The sequence below is a fragment of the Tasmannia lanceolata genome, unplaced genomic scaffold, assembly GCF_043159265.1.
Source record: "Tasmannia lanceolata isolate RefF3 unplaced genomic scaffold, GAP_Taslan_0.1 ptg000023l, whole genome shotgun sequence".
NCBI classification, from domain to species: Eukaryota; Viridiplantae; Streptophyta; class Magnoliopsida; order Canellales; family Winteraceae; genus Tasmannia; species Tasmannia lanceolata.
The window spans coordinates 30,553,096-30,577,482 of record NW_027518700.1 but is presented as its reverse complement, the minus strand read 5'-3'; positions in this window follow the sequence as shown (position 1 = coordinate 30,577,482).

Genomic DNA, 24,387 nt, shown 5'->3' with positions numbered 1-24,387 from the left:
AAGTGGGTCCCGCTTGAAATCGAATGAATTTATGTTCCCCTCAAATTCCAGACATTTAGTGGACCCAGTTGAATGTGGCCAAATATTCCTACCCATTTCATCAAACTTTCCAAAAAAATATAATGGGTGCCATTTATATGGACGAATCACTTTTGGGACTAAAATTGAAAACGCCCTAGCAGCCCCCACTTCATAGGATGATCTAAACCGTTCATGTGAAAGGCCCCAACATAAATTGGTTGCACCCCCTTAATCAATTCTATGGGCTAATCCAAACTGTCCAAACGATGGGTTGCATTGCGATTTGAATTGGTCATCCCTAACCCCTTCTGTAGAATGATCCTAGCTGTCCGATTGTTGGGCCATAGTGTAATTGAGTTGAATCTCAAAAATTAATCTCCACTAGGTGATCTCAACCATCAATTTGATAATCCAAAGAGCAAGTTGATGGTGCCCTAGAACCATTTTCATTAGATGATCCAAACCGTTCATTTGATGGGCGACAACTTGATGATCTTGATCGTTCAAATAACGGGTTGCAATGTGAACTAGTTGACCGCACCCCGTGAATCACTTTTATTGGATCAGAATAAGTTCAAAACTCATTTTTTTCATTTAAAAACAATGTGGTGCACACCGACTTAATCCAAATCTAATCAAAACGTTCAATGCGGGCCCACCAAATAAGTTCAAATTCTCTCTTGCTTAGATTCTTGTGAATAATCCTTCTCAACACTTAGCAAAAAAATGCATATCATGACGGAAACGACCGAAAAGATTGAAGAAACATAAGAGAAGGACACGAAAATGAAAAACACTAGAAAACCAATAGAAAAGCACTAACCTCTTCATTGATTAAAGCAGAGCAAAATGGGGATGTCTACAGATGCCCCTCTTTGGTAGAGATGACACAGTCATCGAATACCAAAGCGAAAGTGACAATATCATTTTGCGCAGCGTTTTGCCAACAAATGACTCTCTAGACAAAATGCAACCTAGATGCGAATGCATGCAACCTAACCTAATGCAAGATCCTAGATGAAGTCCTAGAATTTAATCAAGATCATTTACTCTAAACACCGTGACTTGACAGTTCAGAATAAAGTGGAAATGGATCTAATCTGATTTGCAAAAATTACGCAATTCAGAATGAAAGATAATTACGAGGCAACGCCGTTTTCAAATGAGCAAGGAGGATATGAGAGATCATTTCCGAATGGATACCGCTTTTAAGCAGGCTCAACCGAAATGAGGCACTGTAATTGTACAGGCCAAAGGGATAGATCATTTTCGAATAGACTCACAGAGAATGAAATGCCATATTTATATAGATTTCAAGAAAGTAAGACATCATATTTATATGGATCCCAAAGAGAAACAAGAGACCATTTTTAAATGGACTCAGATAAAATGAAATACCGTAATTTTACGAATTCCAAGGAAACGAGACATCGTATTTGTATGATGCTCAAAGAGAATTAAGAGACCATTTTTAATGGACTCAGAGAGAATGAAATACCGTATTTTTACGGATTCCAAGGAAATGAGATATTATATTTGTATGATGCTCAAAGAGAATAAGGGACCATAGTTGTATGGACTTGGAGAGAATAAAATACCTTATTTATACGGAGTTCAAGGAAATGAGACATCATGTTCGTATGATGCTCAAAGAGGATAAGAGACCATTATCGAATGGACCCAGAGAGAATGAAATACCGTATTTATACGAATTCCAGGGAAATGAGACATCATATTCATATGCTGTTCAAAGAGAAGAGACCATTTTTAAATGGACTCAGAGAGAATGAAATACCATATTTATACAGATTCGAAGGAAATGAGACATCATATTCATATGATGTTCAAAGAGAAAAGACCATTTTTAAATGGACTCAGAGAGAACGAAATACTGTATTTATACAGATTCCAAGGAAATGAGACATCATATTCGTATGATGCTCAAAGAGGATAAGAGACCATTATCGAATGGACTTAGAGAGAATGAAATACCATATTTATATGGATTCCAAGGAAATGAGATATCAAATTTGTATGATGCTCAAAGGGAATACGAGATACAATAATTTGAGTTTTAACTGAGATTATCAGAAAAAGGAAATCGAAATCTCCATTTAACGGCAAAGGGATTGATAACACCATATAATAAAGGACTTTCAAGACCCGAAATTGAAATGCCATTTCATTAGCATCCTGCCCCTGCCTGAGGCATTCCAACTTTCTTCTATTCTTTTATCAGAGGTATTCTTCAAAGATCTTTCGCCATTCACGACAGTCCTGCTTTTTCCAAGTTTCTCAGAACCTGTTGCTGAACCTGTTTTCAGAGTGATTGCACCCTACAACATTTCTTAAAATAGAATTTGTAAAAAAAAATTCTAAAATTAAAACCCCAGACATTTGTAATAAAATGACAATATAAAAAAGATTATTCAAGTACTCCCGTGATGCTTCTGACTTATCAGTATTTTCTTTTGGGTTAGGCTTAGCCTCTTTTTAAAGAATGTTTCTCTATTAATAAACATCTTCACTTATTATTTAAAACAGTATGTATTTTTCTATCAACCTTCTGATTGCTAGAAATTAATGCCCCTAGTTTCAGGAATCGTTGTTAATAGCTTTGCCTGACCTACTGTGATTTTAGAGATCAATGTAATTCTTCTGGCGTGAACCCAATCTTACCACGACTAAGTCTCCCTTTTTGGATTTTCGACTTGGCGGATCGCTTGGCCTTAACTTTGCTGGAATCGCCTTTTCAGGTTTTCGACTCAGCAGGCCACCCCCTTAACTTTTGCCTAAGCCCCCCTTTCAAGTTTTCAACTTAGCAGGGGAATGATCCTAAATTTTGCCTAGATCGCCTTTTCAGGTTTTCAATCTAGTGGATCTTCAAGCTCCGTTTCTTTTTTCTCTTTTTTCTTTTTTTCATTTTTTCTTTTTTACTTGAACACCAAAAGGACTTTATAGGTGAGGTAGGGCTTTTCAAAGAATGGCTTAAGGTTTTGCAAAAATTTCGACCGAACCTGTGAACAGGTTGCCTACGTATCCCAGGGTAGGAATCAGGCCGTGCGTAGTTTAGGGCGGATGCCCCTGGTCTGAAGGTATTTAAATTTTTCTTCTCTTTTCTTTTCACTCAATTTTTTTCTTTTTTCTTTTTTTTTTCTTCTTTTTCTTTTTTTTTCTTTTCAACTTCTTTTTGGAATGATTGAATTGTTCTTTTGAAACAACCGAACTCGGTTTCACCGAGCTGCCTACGTACCCCAGTGTAGGGATCAGGTCATGCGTAGTTCAGGGCGAATGCTCCTAGTTTGATGGGTTTTCGAAGGAAAATATTGCTTAGGCTCAAAAGGGTTCGCAAAAGGTTATATACTTTTTTAGCTTTGGGTATGAATTTGGGATTTATTCGGCCAAAAGACGGCTTTCTGGTGTTCAAGCATAGAACCTCTTGAGTTGATCAAGGTTTATTGGTTCTGGTAATATTTCTCCATTTAAATTACGGAGCTTGATGGCTTTTCCGGGTAAGATTTGGTCCACCATGTATGGTCCTGACCAATTAGGTTTGAACTTGCCCCTTGGGTCAAACACTGGTGCTCGGTTCTCTTTCAGAACAAGATTGCCTTCTTCTAGATCTCTAATCTTAACCTTTTAATTAAAAGCTCGGGCTATTCTGCGCTGTAACCCTGCACATGGTAAAGCGCCTTTAATCTCTTCTCATCTAGCATGTTCAACTCTTTATATCTGGCATCTGCCCATTCATTTTTCGGCAACTTAGCCTCAGTTAACACTCGGAGCGAAGGTACACGGATCTCAACAGGTAGCACTGCCTCCATCCCATAAACAAGAGAGTAAGGGGTTGCCCCAATTGAAGTTCTAATTGATGTTCTGTAAGCCCACACGGCGTACGGTAATTTTATTCTACCAATCCTTATAAGTTTCTGACATTTTTCTAATGATAGCCTTGACATTTTTGTTTGCAGCTTCTACCGCTCCATATGTCTGTGGTCGATAAGGTGAGGATTTATGATGGTTAATCTTGAACTCTTGGCAAAGAGTGATTACTTCCTTCTTGAAATGAGATCCATTATCTGAGATAAGTTCATGGGGAATTCCATATCTACATATAATATTGGTGCGTATGAATTTAGCAACTGAAGCGGATGTAAGCTTTGCGTAAGAAGCGGCCTCAACCCACTTGGTGAAGTAGTCGATCGCAACAAGTATGTACTCGTGACCATTAGATGACTTGGGAGAAATCTTGTCAATAATGTCAATTCCCCACATCAAAAACGGCCAAGGAGAGGTAAGAGAATGCAATTCGGTAGGCGGTACATGGATAAGATTCGCATGTATCTGACATTTATAGCATTTCTTCACAAATGTGTGACAATCTGCTTCCAATGTTGGCCAATAATATCCCAGGCGTAAAATCTTCTTAGCCAACATCTTTCCATTCATGTGCGGTCCACACAATCCTTCATGAACATCTGTGAGAATTTCCTCTGCTTGATCTTCAGTAACACATAAGAGTTGAATTCCATCGAAAGACCGTCGATATAACTCTCCTCCACAAATGACAAAATTACCTGCCAATCTCTGCAAAGTCCTCCTTTCTTTATTCGAGGCCTCATCTGGATGCCCTTGGCCTGAGATGTAGTTCTTTATGTCCGTATACCATGGCTTACCATCGGGACATCATGCAGCTATTTCTATAGCATCAACATATGTAGGAGCCCATTGCTCCTGAACCGTGATGGGTCTCATCTTCATATTGTGAGGTATGTCAATCATAGAAGCTAGTATCGCCAAGGCATCGGCAAATCTGTTCTTCAACCTTGGTAAATAACTGAAAGTGATGCACCAGAATTGTTGAACAAGAGCGCCCAAGTATTCATGATACGGCTGTAACTTTTCTTCTCTGGTTCTCCACTCTCCCTGAGTTTTGCAAATGATTAACTTCGAATCTCCATATACGTCAAGATCCTCTATACCTAAGGCCAATGCGGCCTCAAGTCCAACAATGCATGCTTCATACTCTGCCATATTGTTGGTGCAATTAAATTGTAACTTAACGGCAAGGGGAACATGCTCATTTCGGGGTGACACAAGCAATGCCCCAACTCCTTGCCCTGTTTGGTTTTCCGCACCATCAAAATAGAGGGTCCAACCAGTTTCTGAATATTCACCTTTTATCATCATGATCTCTTCATCTGGGAACGTGGGCTTGAAGGGCTGACCTTCTTCTCAAGGTGCTTTTGCCAATTGTTCAGCAATGGCTCGACCCTTTACTGATTTTTGGGTTACACGGCTGATGTCAAACTCAGATAACAACAATAACCATCTGGCGGTCCTGCCTGTCAGTGCTGATTTTTCAAAGAGATACTTCAGAGGATCCATCCTTGACAAAAGTAGGACCTTATGTGATAAAAGATAATGTCTGAGTTGCTGAGTAGCCGAAACCAACGCTAAGCAGATTTTTTCTAGGACAGTGTACTTATGTTCATACTCCCAACATCTTCTTGCTAAGATAATACACAACCTTTTCATGCTTGGTTTCTGGATCTTGCTGTGCTAACATACAACCCATGGTAGTTTCTGTTACTAACAAGTAAAGCAGCAATAGATGCCCTGGTATTACTGGTGCTAATATCGGTGGTTCAGACAAACTTTGCTTTATCTTCTCAAAGGCCTGTTGACATTCCTCTGTCCATTCTTTGGAAGCATTTTTCTTTAAGAGCTTAAAGATAGGTTCGCAAGTTGATGTAAGATGAGCAATGAATCGTCTTAGGAACTGTATCATTCCTAGGAATCCTCGAATTTCCTTCTCGGTTTTAGGCGGCGGCATCTCCTGGATAGCCTTAATCTTCTGAGGATCTACCTCTATGCCCCTTTGGCTCACCATGAATCCTACCAACTTACCAGAGGTAACCCCGAATACACACTTGCTAGGATTCAGACGAAGCTGGTAGTTGAGTATTCTTTCAAAGAACTTCTTAAGGTTTTGTATATGATCTCTCCTTTCCTTGGCTTTTACAATCATATCATTGACATAAACTTCGACTTCTCTATGTATCATGTCATGGACTAAGGTTGTAGCTGCACTTTGGTATGTCGCACCGGCATTCTTAAGACCAAATGGCATTACCTGATAGCAATAGGTCCCCCATTGTGTAATGAACGAGGTCTTAGTTATGTCCTCGGGTGCCATCTTAATTTGATTGTAACCGGAGAAACCATCCATGAAATATAGTAATTCATGCCCGGCCGTATTGTCTACCAGGATATCAATATGTGGTAGAGGGAAGTCATCTTTTGGACTCGCCTTGTTCAAATCCCTGAAATCTACACACATCCTCACCTTTTCATCTTTCTTTGGTACAGGTACAATGTTTGCAAGCCAATCTGGATATTCCACCACTTGTAGAAACCCAGCAGTCAACTGCTTAGTAATTTCTTCCTCTATTTTCAAGATCCACTCGGGCTTCTTTGTAGGTTTTTAGGTTTAATTCTTGATAACAAAGGCAGCTTGTGTTGGACGATGTCTTCACTCAATCAGGGCATATCTTTGTAGGACCAGGCAAAAACTCCTTTATATTCGCTAAGTAGGTTTATTAATTCGTTGCGCTCTTCAGGAGATAGAGTATTTCCAAATCGTATTTCCTGTATTAAATCTTCTGTTCCGATGTTTATAATTTTGATTTCATCTTTAAGAGGCTGGGCTCGGCGCTCCTCCTCTTGTTTGAGCATATACTGTAACTCCAAGGGAGTTTCGTCGATCCCTTCTTCCTCGTCTGAGGAGGGAGTGTTATCATTATTAAAGTCAGAAGCAAACACAGAGACATACTGAGAAGTGAATTTCATTGACTTGAAAGAAATTACATCATCATCATTCGACTCATCCTGAACAGGCTCAGGATTCACATTATAAATAAAATCAGAAAATGATTCGCCTGGACCAGGCGTTGACACGGACTTAACCGACTTGACTAGGCTGGACTTAGTAACAAGATAAGTAGGGAAAACATTAGAACTCCAGTTTGAAAGATTTTCTGTTGCAGGTGCAATCTGACTCTGAGGTTCAGCAAAGGTAGAATCGCTCTGAATAGCCGCTACTAGCACATCTTCACGGTCTATCTCTTCTTGTTCTTCAGAATGGTCTAAAACTGGCAAATCCTGCCAAGCAACATCAGGCTCATCTTCTTCAAACAAGGACTCCAACATATCTGGCTCAAAGTTGAGTAACCAGTCCTCAACAGTTTTCTCAACATAATGCACCGGCGGTTCTGCTTCTGGGAGAGCAAGGCCACTAAATAATTCAAAACCAGGTATCATGATTCTTGTCATAGAGTCATACCATGGTTCGGAAAACCCATAGTATGGTGAAGTCTCACCTTCCCTGACAAAGTGTCCATTCATTGATAAGGAGTATGGAGCCATTGGGAGTACACCTCCGGTGCAGCTGATTTCTTCCCTCAATTTCAACAATTCTTCCATGGCTTCTTCCTCTTCCTCAGTAGGTACATATCCAACACCAAAAGTTTCATGGTTTGCTTTGATTGGGCGCCAGTGAGACGCCTTGCTCGGGTCACGACCCAAACTCATGCCAGGAAAGTAATTCATTTTTCTCATTATCGTGGCAACCACAGGACTGATGGAAAAAGGTAAACACAACTCCTCATGAGAGGCCTCTTCATAGGAAATAGCAGCAACGTCGAATGCAAAACCATTCAAGTTGTAGTCTTCTGCTTTTGCAACTGGGAGGATCAGAGTTTCTCCTGTTATTTGTCCTATTTCTGGCTCTTCGTCACCTCTGACAGTGATCAACTTTCCATCTTTGATGAACTTCAATTTTTGATGAAGGGTTGAAGCAACATCACCTTCCTTATGCAACCAGGGACGTCCCAGAAGCATATTAAACGAGGCCTTGATGTCAATAACTTGAAACTCAACTTCAAATTCTTGACCACCTACAACAATCTTGGTGGTAAGGACCCCGACTACATTTCTGCGGGTGTTGTCATATGCGAGGATCCCGAGGGTTGATTCGGCAAAATCAGTGGGATCGAAACCCAAGGTAAAGGCAGTTCTCAACGGACACACCTTCAACGCAGATCCGTTATCTACTAACACTGATGGTACTTTCTTGCCTTTACAGACAATGGTGACATGAAGAGCTCTAGCATGATTCCGACCTTGAGGAGGCAGCTCTTGATTTGAGAAGCTAATGACTCTGACAGCCTGGGTTAGAGCAACAACTTCAGCCAGTTGCTCTAGAGATATTTCTAAGGATACCTGTATAGTATTCAATTCTTTTAACACGGCTTCTCTGTGTTTCTTTGACGCTATCAACAATCCCCAAACAGATATAACGGCCTGAGTTTTCTTCAACTGCTGTACATCCTCATCATCTGGATCTTTCACATACTGCGCTTATTCTCCTCGAGCTGATGCCCTTGGATTTTCAACTCTCAATTCAGAAGGCTTGAAAATTCTTCCGCCCCTTGTAACATGTCTAACTTCATCCAATTCTGGCTCGTCATAAGTAATAACTTGAGGGACTTGTGGCTCATAGGTGATCACCAAGGGAGATACAGACTCGCTTAGGTATGACTCATTACAAAAGATGATTTGAGGTTCAGAAACGGGTTCCAAGGCACATATAAGGGGGAGAGGGTCAAAATCAGAATCTCCTATAGTTATGGCATTAATGGCAGCAGGAGGATTGGCATGTCCGGGTAGCGGGTTTTGGGTAACATTGGGTCTTGGCTAGAATGCAATGCCTTTCTCATCAATGAGTTTCTGAATTCTAAATTTCAAGGCAATGCAGTTGTCAGTACGATGACAAGGACCCCTGTGATACTCACAGTGTTGGTCAGCTCGCTAATTTGCAGGTAGAGGATTGGGGGGAGGCCGGATGGCGGGTAGGGTTATGCGACCTGAGGCAAGACACTTGTTAGCCCAAGTGTTCAACAAGTACTCCTATTGAAATGTTTTGATGATTAACAAACTCAATTTGTTATAAAATAAAGGTTTTATACACTAATGATTTCCATTGGCCAAGTTATAATGTTTACAGCATAGCATCCTCAAGAGTACATGACAAATGGCAAATCATTCAAGCTCAAAGTGATATCAAAGGCATGAAGAAGGCATCACCATCTCAAAGGTATTCAGAGACAAGGTTGAACTCTAGCCTAACAAGAATGGTAATCAACTCAAAAGTTCAAGCTTGGCTCAAGCATCAATAGAGTTGAGTGAAGACATGTCAAAGCCTCTACAAGATGCCAACAAGATTGAAGACCAAGTAAATTTAGAATGTAAATGATCCTTAATGTATAGTCTAGGTCTATGGCACAAAGGAGAGTTAAAATCAAACTAAGTAGAACTTAATGGGTTGGTAAATGTTCATAGTGGTGTCCCAACATTGTTGGACCCTCATGACATTCCATTTTAACTTGATAAATCAATGTTCCAAAAGCCCAAACAAAAGCAGTAAAAATATAAGAAAAATTTGCTGTGCGTGGGCTTCTCGGAACTCCGAGAATATTCTCGGAGCTCCGAGAATTGTTCCAGGTTAAAAAAAAAATAGCTCTCGGAGCTCCGAGCCCGGAGTCCGAGAAGACCGTTGGGGAGCTTAAAAATTGTGTATTTTTTTCTCCTCTATAAATAGGAACCATGGGACTCTTGGAACATCACCTAAGGAGTTTACAAATATTTCAAGAGCACTAAAAGGCATTCATTCTCCTTCTCTTCAAGATCTTCACTCTCCATCTCTCTCTTGTGCCATTTACCTTAGATTATTCTTGAGAGACTTTAGGACTTTCATTTGTTTATCTTGTTCTTGTGAGAATGAGTTAGCTTTACTTTAAATTAGCCTATCTAGAGGCAAGCAAGCCTTTTCATTTCATCTTCTTTGTATTTGGCACAAAGGGCGCCGTAGAAGACCCTTGGAGCGTGAAGCTCGCTTTGTACAAGGCGGAAGGAACGCCGTATTTAAGTTCCTTGGAGAAGATAGTGGAATCCTCATGGAGAGTAACTTGAGAAGAGTGGAGTAGGTCTTGAGCTAAGACCGAACCACTATAAAAATCCTTGTGTCAAAGCTTCTTTGTCTCTTCACCTCTTCTCTTGTGGTAAGCTTTTCACTATTGCTTTAAATACTATTTTTGATTTCCTATTCAATCTAAAACTAGTGCAATCTAAGTTTTCAAAATCCTTAAAATTTGAAAAGAAACCCAATTCACCCCCTCTTGGGTTGCTAAGTGGAATTTCACCTAGTATCAGAGCGTAGGCTCTTACATAGGATTTCTCTTTGAGAACCTACAAGAGAAAGATCCAAATGGCAACCTTTTCTCATAGCAATGAGGGGCAATCCACTACTAGACCTCCCTTCTTCAATGGCTCAAACTATCTACATTGGAAAGCTAGAATGAGAGTGTTTTTAAAATCTCTAGATTTTGATGTTTGGAGAAGTATCCTGAAATTCCAAGGGTGGTCCCGAGTACGGCAACTTATGAGGAGTGAGAAATTAGGTTGCTAACAAGTTTTAACTCTTTTGAAAACTCAAACCCAATTTTGGAAATTAAGAGATCAACAGTAAAATTCAAGCACACAAGTTAAATCTAAAGTGCAAATGCAAATAAAGAGCAAGAGTAAGAGAGATTGCACCCGAGATTTAAAATGGTTCGGTCCTCCAAACGCGAGGCCTACTCCACTCCACCAACCAAACCCATTGATGGCTTCACTATGTGATCTTCTTAACTTCGACGAAGATCGGTGCCGATTACAAATTTCGATTACCTTTAACCTTGGTGGCAATCTTCACAACGGAGAGTGGGCTACGCTTCTACGAACACTCGCCCGATACAACGTTCTTGATAAGAAAGAAGGAACAAAAAAATCCCTCACAAGGGTTTACAAGAATTGTAGAAGATGTACAAATTTAGCCTATGATCCAAATCCTAAGCTTTAGAGGATGAGAGGCATAATCAAGTTTGATTCACTCTTTGGATGTTCAAATGGAGTTTAAGAGTGTTATGATTGATAGTTTGGAAGTTTAGAATGCCCATATATATAGAAAAACCAAAATATGACCGTTCAATGGCATTGTTGTAATTCCAAGAAAAATCACAACGGCTAAAAATCCGACCGTTGTAGTGTTCTCGGAGTTCCGAGAATATTTCTCGGAGTTCCGAGAATTCTCGGAGTTCTGAGAAAAAATCTCGGAGTTCCGGGAATACACACAGAAGATGAAAAAAAGTCTACTGGACCATTTCTCGGAGTTCCGAGAATTTATCTCGGAGTTCCGAGAAGCCTATTTCATGCAAATTTTCACTTCTGTTTTTGGGCTTCCAATTTTACACCAACTTGGGATTGTCATGAGGGTTCCACATAGTTGGAACACCACAAAGACAATCACTTATATATTTAGGGTGTTTGTTTATTTGCTTAATTATGCCTCTAAAATCTAAAACTAAGATTGGATCTTTTACAATCTAAATATGACTTGGTCTTCAATGGATTCTTCAAGTCTTCATTTGTCTTGGACTTCGATGTCTTTGGCCTTCATGATGTGGTCCAATGAGATCTTCTTGGCCTCAATCCAAGCAATGTTGTCTTAGCACCAATGTGATCTACAACTTAGACAATCAAAACACATTAGTGATTATAAATCACTTGTGTATTGGAATCATCAAAATAAGATGGGAATGCCAAGGTGAAAACCATAGGGCTTACAATTTCCCCCTTTTTTATGATGACAAGCACAAGAGATTTTCCAATAGAAGAAGCATACATATTTTTCTTACACTAGAATTCTCTCCCCCTTTGGCATCAATCAAAAAGATTTGGGTAGAGAAACAAAGGGATGAAATATTCAATTTAAAGCTCCCCCTTTTTCAAGGAAAAAGACAAACCTAGAACTCCCCCTATTTAGAATTTTTATTCAACATAAGAGGGAATATTTTAATTTACCCATAGAAAGATATTCAATTTTTAGAGCAAGCCCCTAAACTAAGCACATATGATGAAAATCATATGGGGGCTTTGGGAACCCAAGATTTCTTGGTTCCACCATTATCCCTAATCTTAGATGCACATTGGAATTGGTAATAACCATTAATTCCACAATAATCGCATCTAACATGAGGGTTAGATAAACTAGTCCTATCATATGCATGTTTAGGTTTTTGACTAGTCTTCTTTAAGATTATGTCAATAATTTTGTCACCATTTAAGAATCTATGGAGACATAATCTTAACCTTTCATTTTCATTATGAAGATGGGTTATTTGATTTAGAAAATCATTAAATTCATCTTCATAAGATTTGGAAGAGCTTGCCACATCTTGGAGTTTTGCAATTTGGCAAGTTTTCTCATCCAAACAACCTTTAAGGGTTTCAATCTCAAGTTTAAAATTTTCAAGTTGTGCTTGAAATTTGGAAGAAGATTCATTTTTCAAAAAATTAAGTTCATTTTCTAATTTTGAAATGGATTTCTTTTGAACTTTATTTTTAGAAATTTGAGAGTGCAAGGTTGAGCACAATTCATCATATGATATTTTTTCACTATCACTACTAGATGAATAACATGAGGGGTTAGAGTTTACCTCATCTTCATGGGTGAGTGCCATGAAGCAAAGATCATCTTTCTTTTTTTCTCCTTCGCTTGAACTCTTTCCGGAGGTGCTAGTAGCATCACATCCGGCGGCAAGAGCCTTATGTTTCTTCCATTCCTTCTTTCCCTTGTATTTTGAGGAAGATGACTTGAGAAGTGGACAATCCGGTCTTTTGTGTCCAGTCTTCTTGCAATTATAGCACCTTATTCCTCCTTCTACTTCACTTTCTTCTTTCTTCTTCGTTTTATCCTTTTTATGTCTCTTTCTCCATAAGCTTTTAAATTTTCTTAAAGCTTCTTCTTCATCGCTATCCGCCTCGCTAGAGGATGATGAGTTCGCTTTGGATTCTTCAAGTCTTCATTTGTCTTGGACTTCGATGTCTTTGGCCTTCATTATGTGGTCCAATGAGATCTTCTTGGCCTCAATCCAAGCAATGTTGTCTTAGCACCAATGTGATCTACAACTTAGACAATCAAAACACATTAGTGATCATAAATCACTTGTGTATTGGAATCATCAAAATAAGATGGGAATGCCAAGGTGAAAACCATTGGGCTTACATAATCAAAATGGATATAATGAACCTAGTGTTGATATGGAACTATGGGATGATAATGAAAGAAAAGAGTCAACTATCAATGCAAAAGCAATGAATGCCTTGATTTGTGCCTTATCTCCCGAGGAGTTCAATCGAGTTTCTACTCTTGAAACCGCTAAGGAGATTTGGGATATGTTAGAAATAGCTCATGAAGGGACAAATCAAGTGAAAGAGTCCAAGATGAATCTTCTCTTTAGAGAGTATGAACTATTCATGATGGACCCTAATGAAACCATTGCCGAAATGCATACTAGGTTCACAAACATAACAAATGGGTTGAGATCATTAGGTAAACAATTGTCTAGCAAGGACTTAGTTACCAAAATACTTAGGTCATTACCTAAAGATTGGGATCCCAAGGTTACCGCCATTGAAGAAGCAAAAGACGTATCAAAAATGGGCTTAGAAGACTTAATAGGTTCCGTAATAACTTTTGAAATGGTTTTAAAAGGAAGAGAAACCTTAAACAAACAAAAGGAAGATACAAAAAGGAAAGGAATAGCTTTTAAAGCAAGAGTTGAGAGTGAAGAAGACATACAAGATGATCTTGCTCTCTTGACCAAGAGATTCAAGAAATTTCTCAAGTTCAAGAGAGGGCGCAACTCTAGCCAAGGAAGAAATAGGCCTTCAAGCAAAGAGGAGATGAGATGCTATAAGTACAATAAGGTTGGTCATATAAGGCCAAATTGCCCACTCATCAACAACAATGACAAGGATAGGAAGAATAGAAGAAATGGCAAAAATGCTTTGTGTGCGGCGGCTTAGGATGAAGGGAGTGCTTCATCCGGAAATGATTCCAACGGAAAGGATGAAGATGACCTTTGCTTCATGGGACTCGCCAATGTGACACAAGATATCTCCGTATCTGAGGTAAATGATGTTGATGATATGTCTCATGAATTCTCTAATGATGAACTAATATTTGCTTATGAAAAACTTCATGAAAATTTGGATTTACAACTTGCCAAAAACAAAACAATGAAAAAATCCTTACAAGATATCACTAGGGAATTTGGGCTCTTAAAAAAGGAATTCGATTTGCAAACCAATACAAGTGAAAAATTAATCTTTGAAAACAAAAGCTTAAAAGAGGAAATGAGACACTTCTTTTGAAATGCAAAGAACTTGATTTAACATTTAGAAAATTCTCATGTGGCAAAAACAAACTAGATGAAATTCTTGAAAATAAGCTTGTCTCTTTAGAAAAAAATGGTCTTAGTTACCAACCCTTTCCTAAAGGAAAAGCTTCATTCAAAAATAAGTTTATAATGAATTCCTCCCACATCCATACTAATACTACTGCCTTTATTCCTACTTGTCACTATTGTTGTAGAATAGGACACTTAAGGTTTGCATGCAATGTTAAGAAATCAAAAGCATCTAAATTTATGTGGGTTAAAAAAGATGAGCTTTATGATGTTGCTAACCTTGAAGGACCCAAGAAAAAGTGGGTACCTAAAACTTCAACATGAGCTTTGATTCTTGTAGGTGTGCTTGAAAGGAAAACCCTCAAAGGACAAGTGGTTCTTGGATAGTAGTTGCTCAAGGCACATGACGGGAGATGTAACCAAGTTCGCCTTTGTCACCATGAGTCATCAAGGAAATGTCACCTTTGGAGATGATACAAGAAGCAAAATCATCGGTGAAGGTACCATTAAAATTAAGGACATTAAGGTTGAACATGTTTTGCTCGTTGACGGTCTTTCATTTAATTTAATAAGCATTAGTCAACTATGTGATCTTGGTCACAAAGTTCTTTTTGAAAAAGATAGTTGTAAGATTTTGAATGCTAAGAATAATGAAATTGAATTTGTTGCATATAGAGATGGCAATATGTATTCATTAGCATTAGAAGACCTTGAAAATCAAAACATCCAATGTCTCTCCGCCATGGATGATAACCCTTGGTTATGGCATAGGAGACTTGGTCATGCTCATATGGATTTGATTTCAAGATTATCTTTTAAGAATCTTGTGAGAGAGTTACCTAAACTCAAATACATTAGAGATAAAGTTTGTAATGCTTGCATTCATGGAAAACATGCTAAAGACTCTTTTAAACCCATAAGTGTATTGTCTACCTCTTGTCCACTACAACTCCTTCACATGGACCTATTTGGCCCCATGAAGACTAGTAGTAGAGGAGGCAGTAGATATGTATATGTGATTGTTGATGACTACTCTAGGTTCACTTGGGTGTTGTTTTTAACTAGTAAAAATGAAACCTTCAAGAAATTTGTCAACTTGTGCAAGCGAATTCAAAATGAACAAGGGGTTTTCATAAATGAAATTAGAAGTGATCATGGAACCGAGTTTGAGAACATTGAGTTTGATACCTTTTGTAATGAAAATGGAATCAAGCACAATTTCTCGGCTCCAAGAACTCCCCAACAAAATGGGGTAGTTGAGAGGAAAAATAGATCACTTATTGAAATGGCTAGAACCATGTTAAATGAGCACAATGTTCCAAGAAATTTTTGGGCGGAAGCCGTTTACACGGCTTGCTATCTTTTAAATAGAGTCCTCATTAGACCTCACCTTAACAAAACACCTTATGAATTATGGAGTGGAACACCCCCCAAAGTTAGCTACTTGAAGGTTTTCGGTTGTAAATGTTTTATATTAAACATGAAAGACACCTTGCACAAGTTTGATTCAAAATCCGATGAAGGTATCTTCTTAGGTTATTCAACCCATAGTAAAGCTTATAGAGTCTACAACAAAAGAACTCAAATTGTGGAAGAATCCGTGCATGTCAAATTTGATGAGTCATTTGAACCTCCTAAAGTCATTAATGAAGATGATGACGGTGTCAATCCTCTAGAGCCTCATAGCCAAGTAGAGTCTATTGTTCAACCCTTAGAAAATCTTGATTTAGAAGGTCAACCTATAGAAGAACTTCAAGTTGAAAGTCTTCCCAAGCATAGTAGAATCATGTCTAGTCACCCTTCTACTCAAATCATAGGTGAAATCTCACAAGGAGTTAAGACAAGATCTCACTATAGGAATGCTTGTGCCAACACGGCCTTTATCTCTCAAATAGAACCCAAGTCCATAAAAGAAGCTGAAAAGGATGAATTTTGGATGATTGCTATGCAAGATGAACTAAACCAATTCGAGAGAAACCAAGTATGGAGGTTAGTTCCTAGGGCTAGTGATCACCGGTTATTGGGACTAAATGGGTGTTTAGAAACAAACTCGATGAGCATAAAGATATTCAAAGGAATAAAGCTAGATTGGTAGCCCAAGGTCACAACCAAGAGGAAGGTATCGATTATGATGAGACCTTTGCTCCGGTTGCTAGATTGGAAGCCATAAGGATGCTAACTTGCATTTGCATCCCATAAAAACTTTAGGTTGTATCAAATGGATGTGAAGAGTGCGTTCCTAAATGGGTATATTATAGAGGAAGTTTATGTTGAACAACCTCCCGGTTTTGATGATTTCAAATACCCTAATCACGTATATAGGTTGGACAAAGCCTTGTATGGTCTAAAGCAAGCTCGTAGAGCTTGGTATGAGAGGCTTAGCTCCTTTCTATTAGAGAGTGGCTTTCAAATGGGCACGGTTGACAAAACCTTGTTCATTAAAAGAAAAGGAAAAGATATGCTTATTGTTCAAGTCTATGTAGATGATACAATATTTGGTGCTACCAATGATAAGATGTGTGAAGAATTCGCACAATCCATGCAAAAAGAGTTTGAGAGGAGTATGATGGGAGAGCTTACCTATTTTCTAGGACTTCAAATCAAACAATGTAAAAATAGAATTTTCATCAACCAAGAGAAGTATACTAAGGAACTCCTTAAGAAATTTGGCATGGATAGCTCACAAATCAAGCCAACTCCTATGAGTACTTCCACCAAATTAGAAAATGATGAAATTGGCAAACCGGTTGATGAGAAAAAGTTTAGAGGAATGATAGGTAGTCTATTATATTTGACCGCTAGTCGGCCGGATATAATGTTTAGCGTGTGTATTTGTGCTAGGTTTCAATCGGCTCTTAAAGAGTCTCATTTGAGTGCCGTTAAGAGGATATTCAAATATCTCAAAGGAACTCCTTCTTTAGGTTTATGGTATGAACGATCGAATGAATTCAACCTAGTAGGATTTTCGGATGCCGACTTTGCCGGTTGTAGAATTGATAGAAAAAGCACAAGTGGCACTTGTCAATTTCTTGGAAGATCTCTAGTGTCTTGGTTTAGCAAAAAATAAAACTCGGTAGCCTTATCTACTTCTGAAGCAGAATACATTGCGGCCGGCGCTTGTTGTGCACAAATCCTATGGATGAAGAACACTCTCATGGATTACAATCTTGCATTTAGTAATGTTCCATTCCATTGCGATAATACAAGTGCCATCAACTTGACAAAAAATCCAATTCAACATTCTAGAACTAAGCACATAGAGGTAAGGCATCATTTCTTAAGAGATCATTCTCAAAAAGGAGATATTGAAATTAAGTACATCCACACCAATGAACAATTGGCGGATATCTTCACAAAACCTCTTAATGAGGATCGATTTTGTGACCTTAGGAGTGGACTCAACATTTGGAGTTTGGATCAAGTAAAAGAGTTTGCACATGAAGCATGAATAGAAGACACAATTCTCTTTGTATATGTCTATATATATCTCTTATTTTGATAATGACTACATGTTTTTAGATGATCCAACCCTAACTCTAAAAATCACTCAATTGGTACCCATAGCCCACTTCATTTCAAGGGGGAGTCGGTACCATCACCCTCAATTAAGATACCTAAATCTTTGGCCATGTGCCATCATCTAAACCTTTGGTAAGTCATATGTGTAACTTACATACATTGGATCATGTAATCATGTCCTCCATACATTCAAAAAAAAAAATCTCGGAACTCCGAGAAAAGGAACAGAGGGCACCTGGAAAGGTTCTCGGAACTCCGAGATTTGGTCCAGGTGGTCCTCGGAGCTCCGAGAAAATTTCTCGGAACTCCGAGATTCGGGCCAGTAGAAAAAAAAAATGCGTGTGTTCTCGGAACTCCGAGAACATTTCTCGGAGCTCCGAGAATCGGGCCAGGAGCGTTAAAAGCCCTGGACCCGGTTCGTTTTTTTCTTATTTTACTCTCTTCTTTCCCTCTTCCTTCTACTACTCCTCAAACCCTAACTCCTTATTCCTTGTTTTTTCTTCATTTTCCCCATACTTCCACCTCTAAAACCGTCTTCTCCCTTCAAAATCACTCTCTTCTTCCTAAAACCCTATTTTTTCCATTCAAACCCTAGGATTTCCCCCATTTTTCATTTTTTTATTTCCTCTCTCTATTTCTCTCTATTTCTCCTATTTTCCTTCATTTTAGGGCTATTTCTCTTTTTTATTTTTCTCTCCCCTCACATTTCCTCTCACAATGCCTCCTAAAACCAAAAATCTCAACATTGGAGGCTCCTCCCAAGCTGTAGGCCCCGAATATGTTCCTGAAGAAGTTCCCGAGGAAGAAGGCGAAGGCGAAGGCTGTGGTGGCCGAGGTTGTGTCCAACTCCTTTTTCACTGGGGATAAGGCCAAGAAACTCTGGGCCGACGTCGGCACTAGGGGCATCCTCACCGGCAAGTACATTGATCCCCCTGTCCTTCCAAATTTTGATTTAAAGGCAAAATTTGATGCCATTCATTGGACACCCATCCTTCACCTCAACGAACCCGTTTACCCTCGATTGGTGCGTCTCTTCTATGCCAATCTCACCATTTCCCCTTCCTTCTTCAAAATCGAATCCAAGATCAAGAAAACAGTCCTCAAACTCAACTATCATACCTTTGCCACACTTCTTGGGATTAGCCATGAGAGCCACCTACACTATTTTTGGCCAGAAGATGGGACACACTCACTTGATGATATTGATCATGACACTGTCTATGGTCGGATCACACGACGCTACTACCCTAATATGCCCGTACACTCTGCCGACCTCATTCTGGTTGCGCGCATGCTCCACAACTTCATGGCATAGATGTGTGATTCCTTTAATGTACCACGGATCCAATCGAGAATTTTACGAGTAGACATGGTGCCTGTAAGCCAAGAGAAGGGATACAAGAAGGATCAAGATTACGTAAACATGAGATTGAGACAAGTTCCTACCAGTTTAAAGAAAGTATGAAGACATGATTGAATCACATGATAGAAGAATGAAAGGCATATGATCAAAAAATTAGATGAGATTGCATAGGATTGCTTTCAACGGATAGATCAAGAATAGACCAATCCTATGAGATCTTAGGAAATATGGGATTTATATCCTAATCCCAAAGGGAAAGTTTTTAAATCTATTTACATTTCGACAAGGGTTACCTGAAGGCATCAATCCTAATCATAATCTAACGGAGTGGAGAGAGGATCTCGATTCATGACTTTGTTTGTATACCTAAGGACCGATCATAGCCATTGGAAGATGGACTACGGCCTAATCTAGACACAAATGGGTAGGATATCCTAAGCTAGGCTCACACACGTGATTCACGTGTGTTCGTATACTACATGCATGTGTGGGTTAATCTAGGGGTAAGGCCAAGAGTTCTCTTAGCGCGAATCCGTGCTCAATATACTGTACCAGTGTCCGGCATATCAGTACGTGAACAAGAGATCCGTTTACGACCATAAAGGTACTAGGCTAAGGGTGGAATGCTTCTCTAGCACAGAGGCACCAGGTGATGAAATCCCAGTCAACCATGCTAGATAATACTCCGGGTTCCTAAAATAGGATGTGTGTGCATCTGAGATGCAAGGGTTTAGATGCAAGTGATGTAAGTGTGTGCAATATGTTTGCGCAATCTATTATGCCTTCAGGTTTTTTTAGATTAAGTTTGAGTATTATGTGAAGAGAAAGTAAACAAACTAGTCTACCAAGCATATAAGATATAACATAGAGTTTTTTATGAGTCAGTTAAAATAAATTCAAACGAATTATCTTTTGAAATTTTAATGAAGTTAGGTGATCCCCAGCAGAGTCGCCAAACTGTAGGACCTGATCCTGCGAGAGGGGAATGACCCGCGAGGCGCCACAATCTCTCTTGATCTCTCGTACCCACACTAACGGCGTGTGCTTTTTATTATTGATTTTAATTACCCAACCAAACAGGCAGCAACCAAGCCATAGGGTGCAAACAAACGGGCAACCCAGTACCCATAAGGGTAGGGGTAAGCCGCCGAGCCCAGCAAGGTGTGATTTAATTCATCTTTTTCGTGAACTTGGGATCACTAAGGCAATCCGAATTCCACACAAAAGAGAGTGACAGAGTCGCCACCTAGATGAGGGATCTAGGACCCATAATTGACCAGAAATCTAGACTCGTTACCTAGTTACGAGAATGGAAGGTATGTGGACTTACCACCACATGCACCATTCCTGCCCGATAATCGGTCTTCAATTTCAAAAGTTAACTCTTTTGAATTTCTTTTAAATGGCTCATTTAACTCTATATTAATGTGCGAACTACGTGACATACATCCTAAGATCTAATTTCAATGTATTCCCTAATATGTATCTTGATTTTCTTAATTTGTTTGGATTCAATCTATGTGAATATTCTCCTAAAATGCTAATTTGAGGGAAATCCTATATATTTAATTAAGAATTTATAAAAAAAACTAATATACAAAACCCCACCATTTGTGTGTGGGGGCCGACTCGTGATTGGTTTGCCATCAAGCATCCAAGCTGCCTACGTACCCAAGCCTCACTGGGATCATAGTCGACGTAGTTCGGTGCACCTAAACTAAGCTACTTATGCCTAACTCATCTAGGACACCGATCTAGATTGGATGGACTGTTTCAACAGTTTAAGAGAGATTATTTAGTTCAAGTTGAGTAGCTTTTATTATCATAGGATTTCATCTAAGATGCTACATGGTCCTATCTAAGTGCAAGACATCTCTTAGACTAATGCAGGTGAACCTACATCCTAGGTAACTATGTTTGTCCTAGGAAAAAATTGGGTGACTAGTGTAACTAGATCTATGGCACGGTTGCTATCCATAGCAAACGGCCGTGATGAGGCTGGACTCTTAACTCTAGGACTCCCTAAAACCTAGGACACAACGTGACGTAAGTGTTCCTAAGGGGCTCTAAAGGTCCTTAGGAAGAGATACCGTTATCCAACGGTTCCAAAAAGCACTGATCAAATGATCTTAATTTATTAAGTAAATAATTTTCAATTTTTTAAAGATTTTCGATTCCTAACATCTAAGGAATACCAAAGGCTCTATGTTTGGCAAATTGCAGCCTTGAGTTGCATCCATGGAAGGGCATCGTGCTCTCAATCCTTGTATAATTTAACACATAAATTATAGTATATTATTGCCTGGCATGATTCTCAGGATTTTCATGGACAGTGGACCTCGGAGCCAACAACATAATATAATTTACATGCTCAAATTATGCAGGAACGATCACAATTAGTATACGATTATGAATGCGATCTTGGCGGTTAAACTATCGCAGTATAGCTAATTTACAAAGGAAATCAATGATTCCTAAGGTTTCTAAGGGCTACTAAGGGATTCCGAATCCAAAGTTCTCAGGAATTTTGAGTTCTTTCTTGGTTTGTTGAATCTTTTAGAGTTTTCTTGAAGCTTTTAATTATCTTGAGACCTTAAATGTGTGCGGTGTCTTTTAAGTTGTTTGGTTAGAAGTTTTTAGTTTCACTTGAGATTTTTAGTGGTCTTTTGGTTAATGGCTTTTAATGGATTTAGACCAATGGTTTTTAAGTGGGTAAATTTTGGATTGGTGACTTTTAGATTTTGGTTTAGAAAATGACATTAAGACAACCATGTTTTGACAATTGCACAAATTTGACAAAACCTTAACCATTTAAAGATTTAGCAAATGCAGCCCACTAAAACTTTGTAGTGGGCTGCTAACTCTTTAACCACTTAGCCAAATTTAACGTACGAATATGCGTTGGAAAGATATTTCAAAGGGATTCAACTTTGTAGTTTACCATTTTTTGTGAATTTGTGGTTTAGTGGTTCGCAATTGTGTTGCAAACAAAAGGACAGCAACATTAAACTGGAAATGCCTAAAGGTGTGCTGCAGCCATTTTGGCCATAATTGTTTAACCGCTTGTCCTCTGATCAAGCACGAATACTCGTTGGAGACGGAACAAAAATATCTACGACTTTGTAGTTACTCATTTTCCAGGATTCTGCTGTTTAGAGGTCGAAACAATCGGTTTAAAGATGAGCAGCTAGCACTATGACGGAATGATATTGGCACCCCCACGTTTTGTTTTCTTGTCTTTTAATAATTAATAGGCTGTGATTATTACATTCTAATGGGCTGTTTGGGAATAGATTTTGTGATTCGAGTGGCTTGTGTGCATTTAATATCAAGTGGGGTTGTGTTACGGTGGATGTTAATTGACATGGGTTTCATTGTATTATTAAGTTGGCTTCAAAAGTGGGTTTTTGTTATCAATTCAAAAAAGGGGGCTGTAGATATCAAATGGAATTGGGCTTTATTTATCAATTTACAATGGGGCTGTCGTTACAAAAATGGAAGGGGCTGTTGATATCAATTGGGCAACGGGGCTTGTTGAATCAAAGTGGGTCATATTGAAATAGGCTTGTCTTTGTGAAAACGAGATGGTTTTGATCTGTGAAGATTGATTCTGCCCAAAAGGAGCTCGAAAATCTTTAGAGCTTCCGATTCAAAATTGATCCTAATCAAGTTTTCCTAACGAGTTTCTAATTAGATTTAAGACATATAAAACAAAACTTGAATATTAAAGCATGCAAAGACCATGTTATAAAGACCTACACAATGCTAATAAATTAAAAAAAAACTTAAACATGCAATCCTGAAAATATAAACATACCTTTTTTGAAAGAATTCAACCACAAGGACGTTCTCCGCATGAAATTTGGTTGCAAAAAGTTCCTACCACACCAAGGTAAAGCCCAGATAGGATTCGGCCACAAAGATTTGCACCGAAAATGTTCGACCAATAAAAGATTTTACCTCAATAGGATTCGGCCACAATCAAGCTTGCATTCAAAAGGAATTTGTCTCTAATTGCTTAATTAAATAAAATACTGCTGGGAAAAAGTCCAACAGTAAAGTGTCTAGCTGCCGGCCGAAATTGGATACAAAAAGGGGGTCTCGGCCAATGGAGTTGGTTCAATAAAGTCGTCCGGCCACCTGGAATTTCCGCCTCTCGGAATTCATAAACCAAAATTAAGATTTGGCCACAAGGTTTTAGGAGATGGTGGGTCGGCCACAATGGGTGGGTGATGTCCGAATGAATCTTTGTGGTAATGAAGGGATGAAGAATAGGGATATGGATGTTGTTGGTAATGAAGGGATGAAGAGATATGGATGTTGTTGGTAATGAAGGTAGAGGCTAGGTAAAGAGAGGAATGATAAACCAAGGATATGGAAGAGAGAGGGCTATTGGGTTATGGAATGGGACAAGAGAGGCAGTGAGTATATCAATTTTGGGTAGGAGAAAGAGAACAATCCTCAACTCCATAACGGAATGCCTTAGGTCGTCCTTTTTTTTAATGAGAGTCCTCTTTTTTATATGCCTTTGGTGAGAGAGAGAGAGAGAGCTCCAAAAAATCGTGTGATGGAAGAAAGTTGGACGTCCCTCCCTTCACCCTGCCTATGAGAAAGGGCTGTGTAGGTATCTATGGATGAGAGAGGGCTGCCAATATTAGAAGAGGAAGGGAATGCTCATTTAGCAAGAGAAAGGGCTGCCAATATTAGAAGAGGAAGGGAATGCTCATTTAGCAAGAGATAGGGCTACCGATATTAGAAGAGGAAGGGAATGCTCATTTAGCAAGAGAGAGGGCTGCCGATATTAGAAGAGGAAGGGAATGCTCATTTAGCAAGAGAGAGGGCTGCCCATATTAGAAGAGAAAGTTCAATACGTGACTCTTTTCTAAATATATCGAGGAGAGATAGACAAAGAGAAAGTACTTACTTTATTGACAAGAAATAGAAGGTTGGAAAGTTTTCCATACGTTGGCTGCTAGCCCTTTTAAAATCATGAGATAAGCTCCTCCTCTTTCCAAAGTGACCGATTGTCTTTTTTATGGAATTTGGGCCAACGTGCTATTTCTAATCCAATTCACAATGACAGTATTTATTTCAACTTGAAGAAGGAAACCAATAATTTTCTCCATTCTTGTA